This window comes from Canis lupus, chromosome 12, assembly GCF_011100685.1.
Source record: "Canis lupus familiaris isolate Mischka breed German Shepherd chromosome 12, alternate assembly UU_Cfam_GSD_1.0, whole genome shotgun sequence".
Taxonomy (NCBI): Eukaryota; Metazoa; Chordata; class Mammalia; order Carnivora; family Canidae; genus Canis; species Canis lupus.
The window spans coordinates 25,238,815-25,253,102 of record NC_049233.1 but is presented as its reverse complement, the minus strand read 5'-3'; positions in this window follow the sequence as shown (position 1 = coordinate 25,253,102).

Below are 14,288 nucleotides of genomic sequence, written 5' to 3'. Positions count from 1 at the left end.
GAGACCTGGGATTGAGTCCCGTGTTGGGCTCCCTGCATGAAGCCTGCTTCTCCGTCTGCCTGTGTCTCTGCCTCTCTCTCTCTCTGTCTGTGACTTAAATAAATAATAAATAAAATACTAAAAGGTAGACTTCATAGACCTTCTCAGTTAAGCACTAGGGCTTTTTAGAATCCTAAGGGTGTTATCCCATAGCAGCCTCAGAGGGAGCTGAAAGTAGAGAAGGACCTAAGAAAGAAAAGGTATAGCTTTTGTCCAAAGAAGTTTATTATAAATTAATACAGAAGAAACCCAAAAAGTTTATAGAGGAATTTTATGAGCTTGGACTAAAAAAGAACAGAATCAGTTCAAAATGAAAAAAATGCCTTTCAGTTCCAACCTACTTAGGCAGGAAGCAGGTTGGCAGAACTACTCTGCTTCAAACATGGGCTACATACAACAGGGAGAATGATTTTGGCAAAACCCAGAAGGTAGAGCAAAGAGCCATGAAAAAACCCCTCCTAGAGAGCAAGACTGGGCCATAATCAAGGAACTGGCAAAATGTGGTGCTAAATTTTAAAACTGTGATGGAACAGACACTGCTATGTGCCTCTCATTCCTTTGTGAAGAGGACCACCGTCTATTGGGGTTACCATGTCTCTGGACTACCATTGTGTATTGGGAATATACACCATGAGAGAGCTAACATATCTCTTGAGTTGATCATGGGTCTTCAGATAGAAAGTCACTGTACTTGAGGAAATGCACCTAAGGAGCCTCATCTGCACCTTGCCCTGATTTAGAAGATAGAATTCTGGACTTTAAGCTGATAGCAGAGTTTGGCCTGATAGTAAATACTTTAGGATTACAGGTGATAAGTTCTCCGTCACAACTACTCAGTGCTGCCATTGTAACATGAAAGCAGCCATAAGCAATATACAAATTAATGAGCATGGCTGTGTTCTAATAAAACTTTATTTATGAAACTAGGTGGTAGGCCATAGTTTGCCAAGTCCTCATGTAACGGGATGAGATTTTGTGACCGTAGATGGAAGTATTTCGCAGATTCGAAGAATATATAAAATTTGTGACAAAAGGGTAGACTATAGCACATTAAATATGGCTACAAATTCTTTGACACTTCTTCCTGAGAATCTGGGCAGAGTCTGTGACTTCTTATAGAATACAGCATAAGAGGGATGCTGGGTGGATCAGCGGTTGAGGACCTGCCTTTTGCCCTGGGCGTGATCCTGGAGTCCAGGGATGGAGTCCCACATCAGCTTCCTGCATGGAGCCTGCTTCTCCCTCTGCCTATATCTCTGCCACTCTCTCTCTCTACCTCTCTCTCTGTGTGTCTCTCATGAATAAATAAATAAAATCTTTAAAAAAAAAGAGAGAGAGAATACAGCATAAGTGACATTGTGCCAGAGCACTTTAAAGATGGCTACAAATTATTTGACACTCCTCCTGAAAATCTGGGCAGAGTCTGTGACTCCTTATAGAATACAGCATAAGTGACATTGTGCCAGTTTCCTCACTCCCTAAGACTAGTAGCTTCCACCTCCTATTTCTGGGATTTTGCTCTTGGACCCTTGATCAACTAGGTATGAACTCCATTTACTTGCTGGATAGATCATATGGAGAGCCTTACACTATTTGGCAAGAGAGAAGAGGCCAGTGGAACCATCATGGTCAAAACACCAGGCATGTGAGTGAAATGGTCCTGGACACTCCATATGAGCCTAGTTGAGTACTACCAAATGACTTCAGTCAACACTACATGGAGCAGAAAAATCACCCAGCCAAGATCTGCCCAAGTTCCTGACCCACAAAGTGATGAGATATGACAAAGTAATTGTTCATTAAGCCACAAGTTTTAGGTTTTTGTTGTCATTGTTACACAGAAATAAGTAGAATGCACACACAGATGTACACACCAATATTAGGACCAGTTTAGGGATTATGGGGAATTTCTTTGCAGTGCACCCTTGTTTTGTTTTTCATGATTTATTATGTTTTTTAAGTTTTTAAAAATAAACCTGATTTTACCCTGACCAAAAAAAAAAAAAAAAAGCAATTGAGAGACAAATTTGGACTCAAATAAAAAGGAATGACATAGTCAAAATGACCCTTAAGAGTGAAGAATTATTTCTGCTGCTGCAAGAGAAAGGACATCCAGGAAGGCTGACACAGGAGCTTTACTAGGAAAGTTGATTAGGATCTGGCTGTGAAAATGAAGGGAAAGAGGCAGATATTTTTAAATGTTACTCAAGAATAGATGCTTGCTCTTCTCACCTTCTGCATTTACATTCATAGAGATGTGAAAAGGTCACAGGAATTGTACCCAACAGCAATAAGACTGTATCTCCATTTTTCTATTTCCATTCTAAATTTAAAGAAAGGAATCAGTGAACATAAGACAGGAACATTTTTGCATTCCATCAGACTCATGGGGACAATATTTGTGTTTTGTTTTGCTTTCAAACTGGATTCCTTTTTTTTAATAGTCTTTAAGCACTGGAGTGTCCTAAAAAGTAGACCATCTCTTCTTGATCTACAACAGCCCCCTATACTTACCCCCATTTAGACTTTGTTTTCAAACACAGATACCAAATAGAATTTTTTTTTACAAACTATTTCCACCACATATCAAAAGTCACAGGCTGCTTCCTAATAGATATTTTAGAAACATTAATTGTCTTCAAAGTGTTTTTTGTGTGTGAGTGTGTTTTGTTTTTGACAAGGGAGACAAACTGTTCTTTTCAGCAAAATGTCCGGGTAATCTGTACTCTACTCTAAAAACCCATCTAGGACACTTGTCAAATAAGTCATTTGCACTTCAAGACATTAACTTTTAAAGGCAAATATTTGACCCAATTTACAACACCCCACTTTTTTAAGGTGTTGCATCTTTTTCTTTTTTCTCTAGTCTGTATTCATACTGCAACAATACAAAGGATCTATACAATAGGTGGCTTTTATTGTGCCCTGGAAGCTTAAATTCCTGCTCTGATTCTCCAGAAAGAGAGAGATGAGACATCTTAATGAAGGACAACAGAACACATAAGAGAAACTAATGAAAAAAACACGATGATGCCCAAAGGTGCCTAATACATTGTGAATTCCATTATAAATAAAACCTGATCATTTTTAGTTTCTTATAGATGCATCCTCTAAAGCTTGTCTTTCATTCCTGCTGCAGGAAATTCTTTACTGACACTGAATTGGAGAAGTGATTATTTTCCCCAACTGATGGCTTTGTGTTTCTGCAAAGATGACTTTCAACATGCAAATTGGATATATCAAAAATCATTCTGATGCAAGACCAGAGCTTTACAACTCTTTTTACAATTGCAAAATGAGTTTGCTGCCCAAAGGAAAACATAAAACACAGCAACTCAGGAGAAAGAAAGTAACCATTCTAAATAGCTTAGAAATTTCCCCGTCTGATGAACTGTTTTTATTAGAGTTTATTGTTTTTTTCCCCAATTTTAAATGGATGTTTCTAAAAATGAACAGAAGGTGAGAAGGTAAAAGGAAAGAAGTTGACAAACTTGTAACCATAGTAGTAACCAGACTCAAACTGGAATGGAACAATAAACCAGGAAAAATGCTGTTGACATAATAATGACAGCAAGTAATTACATAGTGCTTACCTGTGCCAGGCACTCTTGTAAACCCTTTACATAAAATGACTCATTCAATTTTCACAACAAGAATCATTCTAATATCCACTTTACAGATGAGAAAATTGAGCCACAAAAAGGTTAAGTAAGCTGCCCAAATGCTGGAGTCAGGATTTAAACAGACAACTCTGACTCCAGATCCCAGGCTCTATCATCATGCAAGACTGCCTAAAACAACCAGCTTAGGACAAGTAAAAATGTCCTGTGAGTCTCAAAGAAATTGCTGGACTGTTTTCTCCAGACAGCAAGGAGACAGAGAGAGAAGGAGAGAGAGAGCACAGAGACTCCATTCTTCCTTATCTCTTCAAAAGTCTTCACAATTTCTTATGGGTAGTGAAAGAAATGTCTCCCAGGGTAAGTAGGTGTCCGGGGAATGATAAAACCAGCAACACTGACTAATGCTCCATAAATCATCTTCCAGGCATTCCATAAGAAAGCACAACCATGGTCTGATTTTCAAACATTCTTTCTGCTCCTTTATAGACCAAGAAGTTTAGATATATTTCTTCTGAGCTTTTATAGCCAAACTAGGTTTATAGACAATTTGTTTGGAGAAAAAAAAAAAAAAAACATCAAAGAACATTCCTATATTTAGTTGGTAAATGCATTTTGGGTTGATACAGTAATTTTTTACCTTGAGAGTCAATAGGAAACCCATGAAAATTATTCAGTATCCAACAGGTCCATTGAGTTATCATATAAAAGCTATAAGTCATCAGGGCAGACCAAATGTGCCAAATTGTGTACTTTAGTTAGGGTTTTAGTCAACATGATGAACTTAGAAAGATGTTGCCTGAATAGATTTTATTTTTATGGCTAAACAGAAATCATAAATTACTTCAAAAGTAAAGTATAGTTACATCTATCTTTCACATAGCAAATTTTTTCCCCAGGATTTCATTTGTTTCAAATTATTATTTTTCTGAGAAGGAGGGATATGCAATCTGATAATGTCTTGCTGGAAATCATGTTTAATTCATTTTACTTAAAAAATTTCAACCACTTATTCCTCTGCCTTAAGTCAACTTTATTATAGAATTTTAGAACCTCTTGGAATGAATAGGGATTATTCATTTATCCATTTTCATCAAGCATATGTCAGGCATAGTTCTGGAGGCTGGAGTCCAATTTCCATTTTATTTTATATTTTATTTTTATTTTTAAAAGATTTTATTTATCTATTCATGAGAGACACAGAGAGAGAGAGGCAGAGACACAGGCAGAGGGAGAAGCAGGCTCCATGCAGGGAGCTGGATGTGGGACAGGATTCCGGACTCCCGGATCACACCCTGAGCTGAAGGCAGCCACTCAATCACTGAGCCACCCAGGCGTCCCCAGTTTCCATTTTAGAGATGGTAAACCAAGAGCCAAAGAAAGAACGTGCCAGTTCAAGGTGGCAAGTCCAAGACCAGCACAGACATCTCTTAATTTCAAAAGCAAGTTTCCTCCCTCTCCTGACATTGCCTCACAAAGGTGACACTCTGTGTAAGACACAAAGCATTTAGTAAGACTCTAAAAAAAAAAAAAAAATCTTTTAATATAGTTGCAGAGATAGAAGCACATTTTGAGATGAGCAACAAGTGTTATACTATAGGTTGACAAACTAAATTTAAATAAAAATATTTTTTAAAAGAGAAAAATAAACAGCTATAAAAAGCCAAGCAAAAAAACGTAGTTCTAGAGTTAAATTCCAAGCAAGGCAATAATACAGAAACAAATGGTTGTCTCAACAGAAGTTGACATTACTTATTCCACTTACTCCTTCTGAAGCCCCCTTAGTCCTTGGGGGAGAAAAGAACTCATGTTTATTGAGCACTTACTCTTGGTACCATGCTAAACATATCACTCGTGAGATAATTTTGTTTTCACAGCTTGCGTTTAAGAAAAGAGACTCACAAGTAATAATTTTTCCAAGGTCATAGAGGAGGTAAGTATCAGAAATGCAATCTAGCCCACGGTTTCTTATAGCATAGCCCAAACTCTTTCTATTGCAGGACACTTTCTCCCTTTACACCCCATAGAAACCATGGTGTTTCCCTTCCCTGGTCACAGCAAATAAATGCAATGGAGGTTGCAAAGACGTCTGGGAAGTGGTAGCTGCTGTGCACTGGCTTCCCCCTGAACCAACGCAGTCTGGGAAATCACATTAGGCACCACGTAACACTACGGCTGAAACTGCTCTTCCCCATGCTGTTTATGCTCAAGGCAAAAGTGAGTTTTTCTATTTGTAGTAATTTGGATTTTTTAGAAACATTCGGTGTCTTTCCCCCCTCTTCCAGGCAAGTGTTTCCTTACGTAACTAATATTCAGCTTGGTTGTGTGATTCACTTTGGCCAATTTTTATTGTTAGCAGATTTGCTTTTAAGAGATTTGGCACAGAGATCTCAAATTCACTCCCGTGGTTGGGCGTGTTCTTTCGGGCTTCCATCATCACTCTGAAAAGAGTACCATCCACTAGATGAGTATCCATGTATCTAGTATCCACTAGATACATGGACCCCCACAATGTATAGCCAATATCAAGAATAAACCATGTCATTTTGAAGTACTGAGATTCGGGTGGTTTTTATGCAGCAAAGCTAAATAACTCAGTGTTTTAGATCAATAGTCTAACCCATTGAGACTTACCTCTCAAAAACTACCCATTACCTTTAGCCATTTTATGAAACTGTATTTTTCATTGTAGATTGACAGACCAAGATGTCTTGTGCTCTGGGCCTCTATTCTTAGATCTTGCCACAGAGGTTATTTAAAATAAATATAACTAGTTAGCTAAATAGGAGAGAGAGAGAAAGAGAATAATAAAGTGGGAGGAGAGGCGGTATGGGTTTTGTGTATATGCTTATTTGTGTGTGGTTTTAAGAAAAACTACAGCATCTGTACAAATCATGTCTGCCTCATCTTTATGAATAATGTACTCTGCTTGACCATTTTAGGAGCCACACTTGCTGACATTTAATATGCTTATGATATTCCTGCGAGGAAATGTTCAAATGACATAGATGCTTTTTTATCTGAAAGAGCACTTATAAATCTAATGAATTTTTATTCTTTGCACTTAGAGAACCCCTTTTCACCAGAGAGCTCAGGTGCTATTCTAGTTCTTTCTTGGTCCTTAGATAGATTTTAAAATATAAAGTCACTTACCAGACAATACATGTTGTAGGGATATCCAGAGAACATCTGGGACAAGTATTTTCCTGTTTTGTCCATTTTATTGTTCTTTGCCAACCTAATGTTATTTCTCCAAAATAGGTAGAGAAAATTCCACTTCTCTCACATAATAGTAAAGAGGCTGAATCTCACAATGTGCTCATTTTTCTTTTATTGCAATTCCACTAGATGTCTATGTCTTCAATCCATACTATAATTTTTTAAATTCATGAATAGGGACTTTCATTATTTAATCTCTCCCCTTCATTGGATGGATAATCTACTAAAGTGCAGTCTACAGGGATTTTTTTTATGGTTAGAGCACATTCTTGTGACAAAGAAGAATTTTTTAAAAAACACTTTGGATATATCTAATATGACTGTGTTCACTTGCACTTGTGCAAATATTACAAGACAATGGAAGAACAGGTGAAATAAAGGAAACAAAATTTTGACTAATGTAATAATGACCTCGCCCTCTCTCCACCTGGCTGCCAATTTCTACTCAGCGAATAGTCCCCATCTCTTTTTGTCAGCTATTTCTTGTCATCCATCCTTCTGTGATTGCCAATATTTCACTTCAGGCTATCAACCTTGCCAGGCAACATTTGTCAGTGTTTTTATGCTTACATTGTACATGAGCAGGTCAAAAAAACCAATGTTAGCCTAATTTTTAAAGATATTATTAAAGATAACTCCACAGCAGTTATGCTATAGCAAATCCATATTTTCTAAAAACTATAGGTATTAGATTATAGAGCAAAAAAAGAAAAAATCCTTACAACATTCCCTTCTTGTTCTTTACTTCTTCTCCACACGGAGCAATTTTATCCTATTTAAAATACAATGACTACGGCACCTAGGTAGCTCAGTGGTTGAGCAGCTGCCTTCTGTTCAGGCCATGATCCCGGGGTCCTGGGATCGAGTCCCACATCAGGCTCCCCTCAGGGAGTCTGCTTCTCCCTCTGCCTATGTGTCTGCTTCTCTGTGTGTGTGTCTCATGAATAAATAAATAAAATCTTTAAAAAAAAAAGATACAATGACAAAAATAGATAAATAAATAAATACATTCATTATTAAAACATTTTCTAAAGTTTGTTCTTTTTTCTTTTTTTTCCTAAAGACTTCTTTAAAAGATTTTTAAAAGATTTTTTTGAAGCTTCTTTAAAAGATTTTTTAAAAAGATTTTTTAAAAACCCATGCAGACCGGATGGCTCAGTGGTTTAGTGTTGCCTTCAGCCCAGAGCATGATCCTGGAGTCCTGGGATTGAATCCCATGTCAGGCTCCCTGCATGGAGTCTGCTTCTCCCTCTGCCTGAGTCTCTGCCTCTCTTTCTCTCTGTGTCTCTGATGAATAAATAAACAAAATCTTAAAAAAAAAAAAAAATTTTAAAAATCCAAACAGAAGGGATGCCTGGGTGGCTTGGTTGGTTAAATGCCTGACTTGTGGTTTTGAGGTTCTGAGATCCAGTCCCATGTTGGGCTCTGCACTCAGCGTGGAGTCTACTTGGCAATTCACACCCTTCCCTCTGCCCCTCCCTCCGCTTGCACTCTCTCTCTAAAATAAATAAATAAAAATAAAATCCTAAAAAAAAATAGAAACCTTTTCTAGGAAAACAATTTATCATCATGATGAAATGTAAAAACCACTTGCTTAGTTGTCAAAAGACTGACTACTATCATTGATCAAAGTTTTGATTTCAGGTAAGGTGCTCCTTTGCTAAAGGTCAGTTTTCTATTTTATAATATTAAGATAATACTAGTTGTGTCAATGTAATAGAATTGTTGAGAATATAAAAATGATAAAAATTAATTAATATTATGTTAATCATGTTGAAATGATATCAGAAAAAGTTTTAATTAGTTTAAAATAAGGTAAAGAGGGCAGCCCCAGTGGCTCAGTGGTTTAGCACCACCTTCAGCCCAAGGCCTGATCCTGGAGACCCAGGATCGAGTCCCGCGTCCGGCTCCCTACATGGAGCCTGCTTCTCCCTCTGCCTGTGTCTCTGCCTCTCTCTCTCTCTCTCTCTCTCTCTGTGTGTGTCTCTCATGAATAAATAAATAAAATCTTTTAAAATATATAAAATAAAATAAGGTAAAGAAAAATCATGAATTATGATTAACTTGAATTTAGTGATACTCAATGCTGGAACATACTATTAGTTTACTTTCTACCTACCCATTTTGAGGATGTTTTAATAAGTGAACTTAGTCTTATTATAATCTTAGAATTCATAGTTTGAGAAAGCCTTATAAGGAAATGTGTGTAGTAGGCTAAGAAATGACATCTCAAAATATGATTGGGGAGGTTATCAATGTGACTGCTGATTGATCTGTAAGTTAGGCCTGGGCAAATGGAGGTTCCTTACCCCCTCTTCTGTCCTTGTCATATGGGTTCCACTTGCCTTCCCAGCTCCCAGAAGCTTCCTCAAGGACATAGTCTTGAGACAGTAAGGTGGTGTTATCTAGACCATCTGGATAGTATATGTGACTGGACCCAGTTAAGGCACCTATATAAACTTTTAAGATTTGGCAGGCAGGTGCAGAGATATACTTGTCTTGTGGCCACCAAGACAAGCTTCATATGTAAGCTCCCTGCTGCCTACCAATCTGGAGTGGTCTGCTTCTTTCTGCAGTTTCTCTCTATCCTCCATGTTTGGCTGCCAATTTCATATTACACCTGGGAAGCTTCCAAGGATATTATAAACCAACAGATATCCATGCCCTAATCCCTGGAACCTGTGAATATTATCTCATATAGCGAAAAATTGGTCTTTGCAAGTGTGATTAGAATTCAAAATCTTGAGATGGGGAGATTATCTTGGATTATATGGGTGGCCCCAAATGTAATCACAAGTGTCCTTATTAGTGGAGGCAAAGGGATATTTTACATACATAGAAGAGGAGAAGGCACTGTGACTATGGAGATAGAGCTTGGACTGATGCACCTACAAGCCAAGGAAGCTGGCAGCCACCAGAAGCTGGGAGCAGAAAGAAACGGAATGTTCTTCAGAACACCTAGAGAGGGTGCATGGCTCTCCTGACACCTTGATTTTGGCTCAGTGAAACTGATTCTGGACTTTTGACCTCTGGAATAGTTAAAGAACAAATTTCTGATGTTTTAAGCAACTAAATTTGTAGTACTTTATTACAGCGGGCTTAGGAAACTAATACAGGTACTTTAGTCCTGCAGTTACTAGATCTCCTTAAGTAGGATGCAAGACAGACGTGCTTTATACAAAACTGCTTCATAACAAATAAGCTATGTAAAACAATAGGTAGATAGTAAATCCTCATTAAGTTTAAGTCTTTGTTCTTCCAGTCCATTAAAAAAGTATAAGTTTTTGTCATATGCTACATTTTACTGAGAATTTACTACATGCCAAGTACCAGTTTGGATGTTTTTGTCTGCATTAACTGTCTTTCACCCTCAATATAACTCTCTAATCTCCTTTTAAGGACAAGGACACCAAGACATTGAGAAGTTATGTGTAACTTGACCAGGTCACATAGTCATTGGCAGAACCACAACTCTAAACCAGGCAGTCTGGCCCAGAGTCCATTTTTTTTAAGCCATTAAACAATACTATGTCTCACTGTAACAGAGTAAGACACAAATGTGATTCTCAAAGGAGTTATAGTCAAAAAGCATCAAGACAAAAACAATGTAGATACTTTATTAATTTCTATGTTATGTAATACACTGGGTTTCCTGCCACCCCCTGGAAAAAAAAAAAAAAACAAACAAACAAAAACCATGTAGTTGCACTCCTTTGAAGGACTAATTCAGTCCGGAACCATTACCAGTCACGTTAAGTGCAGTGACACTTTGGGCCATATTTAATGTGATCTGAAGCCTGTCCCTTGACAATGTAGTCAATGTGTCTTTCACTCATCCAATCAATAGATGGTTAGCGAGCAAGTATAGTCTTCAAACTCCTCTGGGTGATACAAAGGTGAACAATAAACAGCGCCTGCCCTGAAGGAGCTGACAGTATGGCAGGGGATCCAGGTTGTCATTTTGTGTTTCCAAAGCACTTAATGACCCAGCCAATGCATTGCAAATCCACTTGGTTCTCACTGCTAACCATAGACATTTGGCAAGATAAATTTTATTTAGTGCTATTTGAATTACTTTTATTCGTAAGCATTGCCAGAAGTCTTATTTCCATCATAAATAGAGTTTTTCCTTGGAGCATTTAGAATGATATTTTAAGGACAGCTGTTCTAAGGGATGCTGGTCCTATTTTATATTCTGCCCACAGGCACTGAGCTATGAAGGTGACTGGGTGAAATCGAGACTGCCTGTCATCCTAGTCACACACCGGTCCAACCTGAGTTCAAAATTCTGTGTTCCTCTTGAAAGAGTTGAGGACATTAAGAGCATCTAAAGCAGAGCTTTCTCCTGCATTGTCTTCAGACCTTGAGATAATAAACATACACTTGCTGGATTCTTCCCATGTAAAAGACAGAAAACTGACATCTCAATTTTTTTTTTTATATAGTCTGATTCCTCTTTCTCAGAGCAATATCAGAAAATCTTGACCTGTTTGTTTGAAACAGACTGCATCGGTCAAGATCTTGTTTTCACTTAATATGTGAAAACAGTCCATCCTAAGCTGGAAAGAAGGAAAAAAAAATGTATTTTACCTCGATAGGTCATCTTTGATCCAACTTTAGAAACATTACCCAAAATTTCCAAAATGTTCTGAAGAGAAATTAAGAAAATTATTACATGCAATGTTCATGAAATTTGAAAATTTCTTCTCTAAAAAACAGCTTCAATTCTCAAGATAGTAAAGTATATCAATTTGTGAACACCAACATAAACATTTTCTTCTAACAGATATTTCACACACACAAAAAGGAATTTTTAATTAAGAGAGTTTTGTGACATTGCATTATGAACAAGTTCTAGAAGTAGCAGCCTTTCTTGATGGACCATGTGAATTTCCCATGTTTAAGGACCAGAACCCACAGTTGTCTATTGAATGCCATGAAAGGATATATGCCATATATAGAAACATGAATAAAATAAATTTTTGTGTCTGTCCACAAAAATAAGTATAGAATACCACATGCAGGACACTATGCTCAATGCCTTCAACATGTAATAGTTTATTCATAAGATGAACAAATAAATAGATATAGGCCTTTTTCAAACTCCTACTACTCCTACTCCTACTGTTTTAGATGCTTTAAACATTATTTCCAATTCTCCAACATTACTGAGAGGTAGATATTATGGTCCCCAGTTTACAGATGAAATTCTGAGAGGTCACATGGTCAATATGTTACAAGATTAGAATTCTGTTCTAGGACCCCAAGCTTTTGCTATTTCTCAGTATAGAAGCCTGACACAATGTGTTGCAAGAAGCTAATGGGTGCAACAGTATCTTTCTAGAAGTCTCTTCAAGTCCAGCAGATAAATCCTGCAAACTCCTATGAACTTTATAAAGTGGAAGGGAAAGCAGGCAAATTGCAGAGGTGCAACTGATTGACAAGATAGACCAGATGCTGTGCATACTTTGGTAATGCTCACCATTTCTAAAATTACTTGGGACAGGTTAAAAATCATTGTATGCAATTGGCCAGGACTTTGCAAACAGCCATTCAAAAATTCATATATATATATATATATATATATATATATATATATATACACACACACACACACACATGCCCATACATACACAGGCTCATATATATGCATGTATACATATACACATATAATTACAACCCATTCTTTTCAGAACTAGATTAGCAATAGCTAGCAATAGAGATGATAGGCTAAACATTAAATGAACCATGATAACTTCTTCCTCCACCCTAGGCTGTTTATCTTGCCAGAATCCCTTGGGACCTCGAACACAGAGGGACAATCAGTATGGTGATTCTTCCCATGTGAATGGTATGAAAATGTGTTCATTTACAACTCATTTGATACATTCATACAACCTCCTTACCTCACCTGAACATAAGATTATTTATGTCAGAGGGTAAATTTCAGCTTTTGCTCTTGCACTAATATATGCTAGAGTGACAAGCCCAGTATCTCAGAAATGAGAGATGTTCAATAAATCAAAATAAGGATATAATACCTGCAAATGTACTACAGTTCTTATAAGTGATCCTCAGAACTTCTACATAATTTCAAAAGCTTAATTATCCTTATGAAAAAGCAGCATTATTTAAATATGATTTTGGAAGATCTGGAAAAGTACCCCTTCCCCTTTACTTTCTCCTTCAATACCTTTAATTTCCCCTAAAAACCCATCCCTTCAAGTTCTCTTTTTTTTTTTTTTTTTTAATTTTATTTATTCATGAGAGATACAGGGAGAGAGGCAGAGACATAGGCAGAGGGAGAAGCAGGCTCCATGCACCCGGAGCCCCACGTGGGATTCGATCCCGGGTCTCCAGGATCGCGCCCTGGGCCAAAGGCAGGCGCCAAACCGCTGCGCCACCCAGGGATCCCATCGCAGCTTTATAGGGGCCAGTGGCGAATGGGACTATAACATACGCAAAGTTGCCTAGTCATGTCGGTCCACACGCAGGTGGCCAATTGAATTACATCTTACCCTATAGTATCCATTTGAACTGGCCTATTTTTTTTTTTTTTAACTGGCCTATTATTTTGGTCAGAATGGGCGCGCAGTTTTGGAGGGCACAAGGCGAGGTTACATTGTTATGAGCCGATTTCCGATTAGGGTGTGCCCAGCGGCTTGACTAGAGTTGGGGAGGCCTTAAGCAATAAGCAGGTCATGTGGGGGAGATACAGGAGGTGGCAGGTGCAGCACAAAATGGAGTTAGTCCTGCTCTGCTTGTCCAGGGGTAGGGGATTTTTGTTAACTTTCCTGGGTCCCACAGTTCTACATAGCAAACAACAGGGAAATTTACCTAACTCCAGACTCAAGATTTTTTAAAAAGGAAAGTATTCCTAATCAATTTAAACTCCAGGTTTCTTTTTTTAATTAAAGATTTCATTTATTTTGGAAAGAGAGAGAGAGCAAGAGCAGGGATAGAGGGAGAGAGAGCAACTCAAGCTGGCTCCCTGCTGAGCACAGAGGCAACATAGGGCCAATCCCTGGATTCTGAGATCAGGACCTGAGCTAAAATCAAAACTCCAACACACTTAACCCACCTAGCTACCCAGCTGACCCTGGATTTGTCTTACAGTTTTACAATTTTAATTGCTTCCACCTTTGTGGTCTGGGAACCTCTAAACCAAGAAATTACCATAAAAATCAATCCTGGCTCAGTGGTGCCCATGGATCACATTGAGAAATAAAATGCAAAACTACTCTGGAGGAATTCTTCCATATTGCAGGCTTCAAGTGGGAATTTCCAACAAAAAACAAAAGCAAAATAACAGCCCTCCCCTAATTTGAGTCACAATAACTTAGGGACAAACACCACTGGGGAAGAGTCCTTAGACACAAGCAAGAGGTTGGAGCAGCAAGACTATGAAATAAC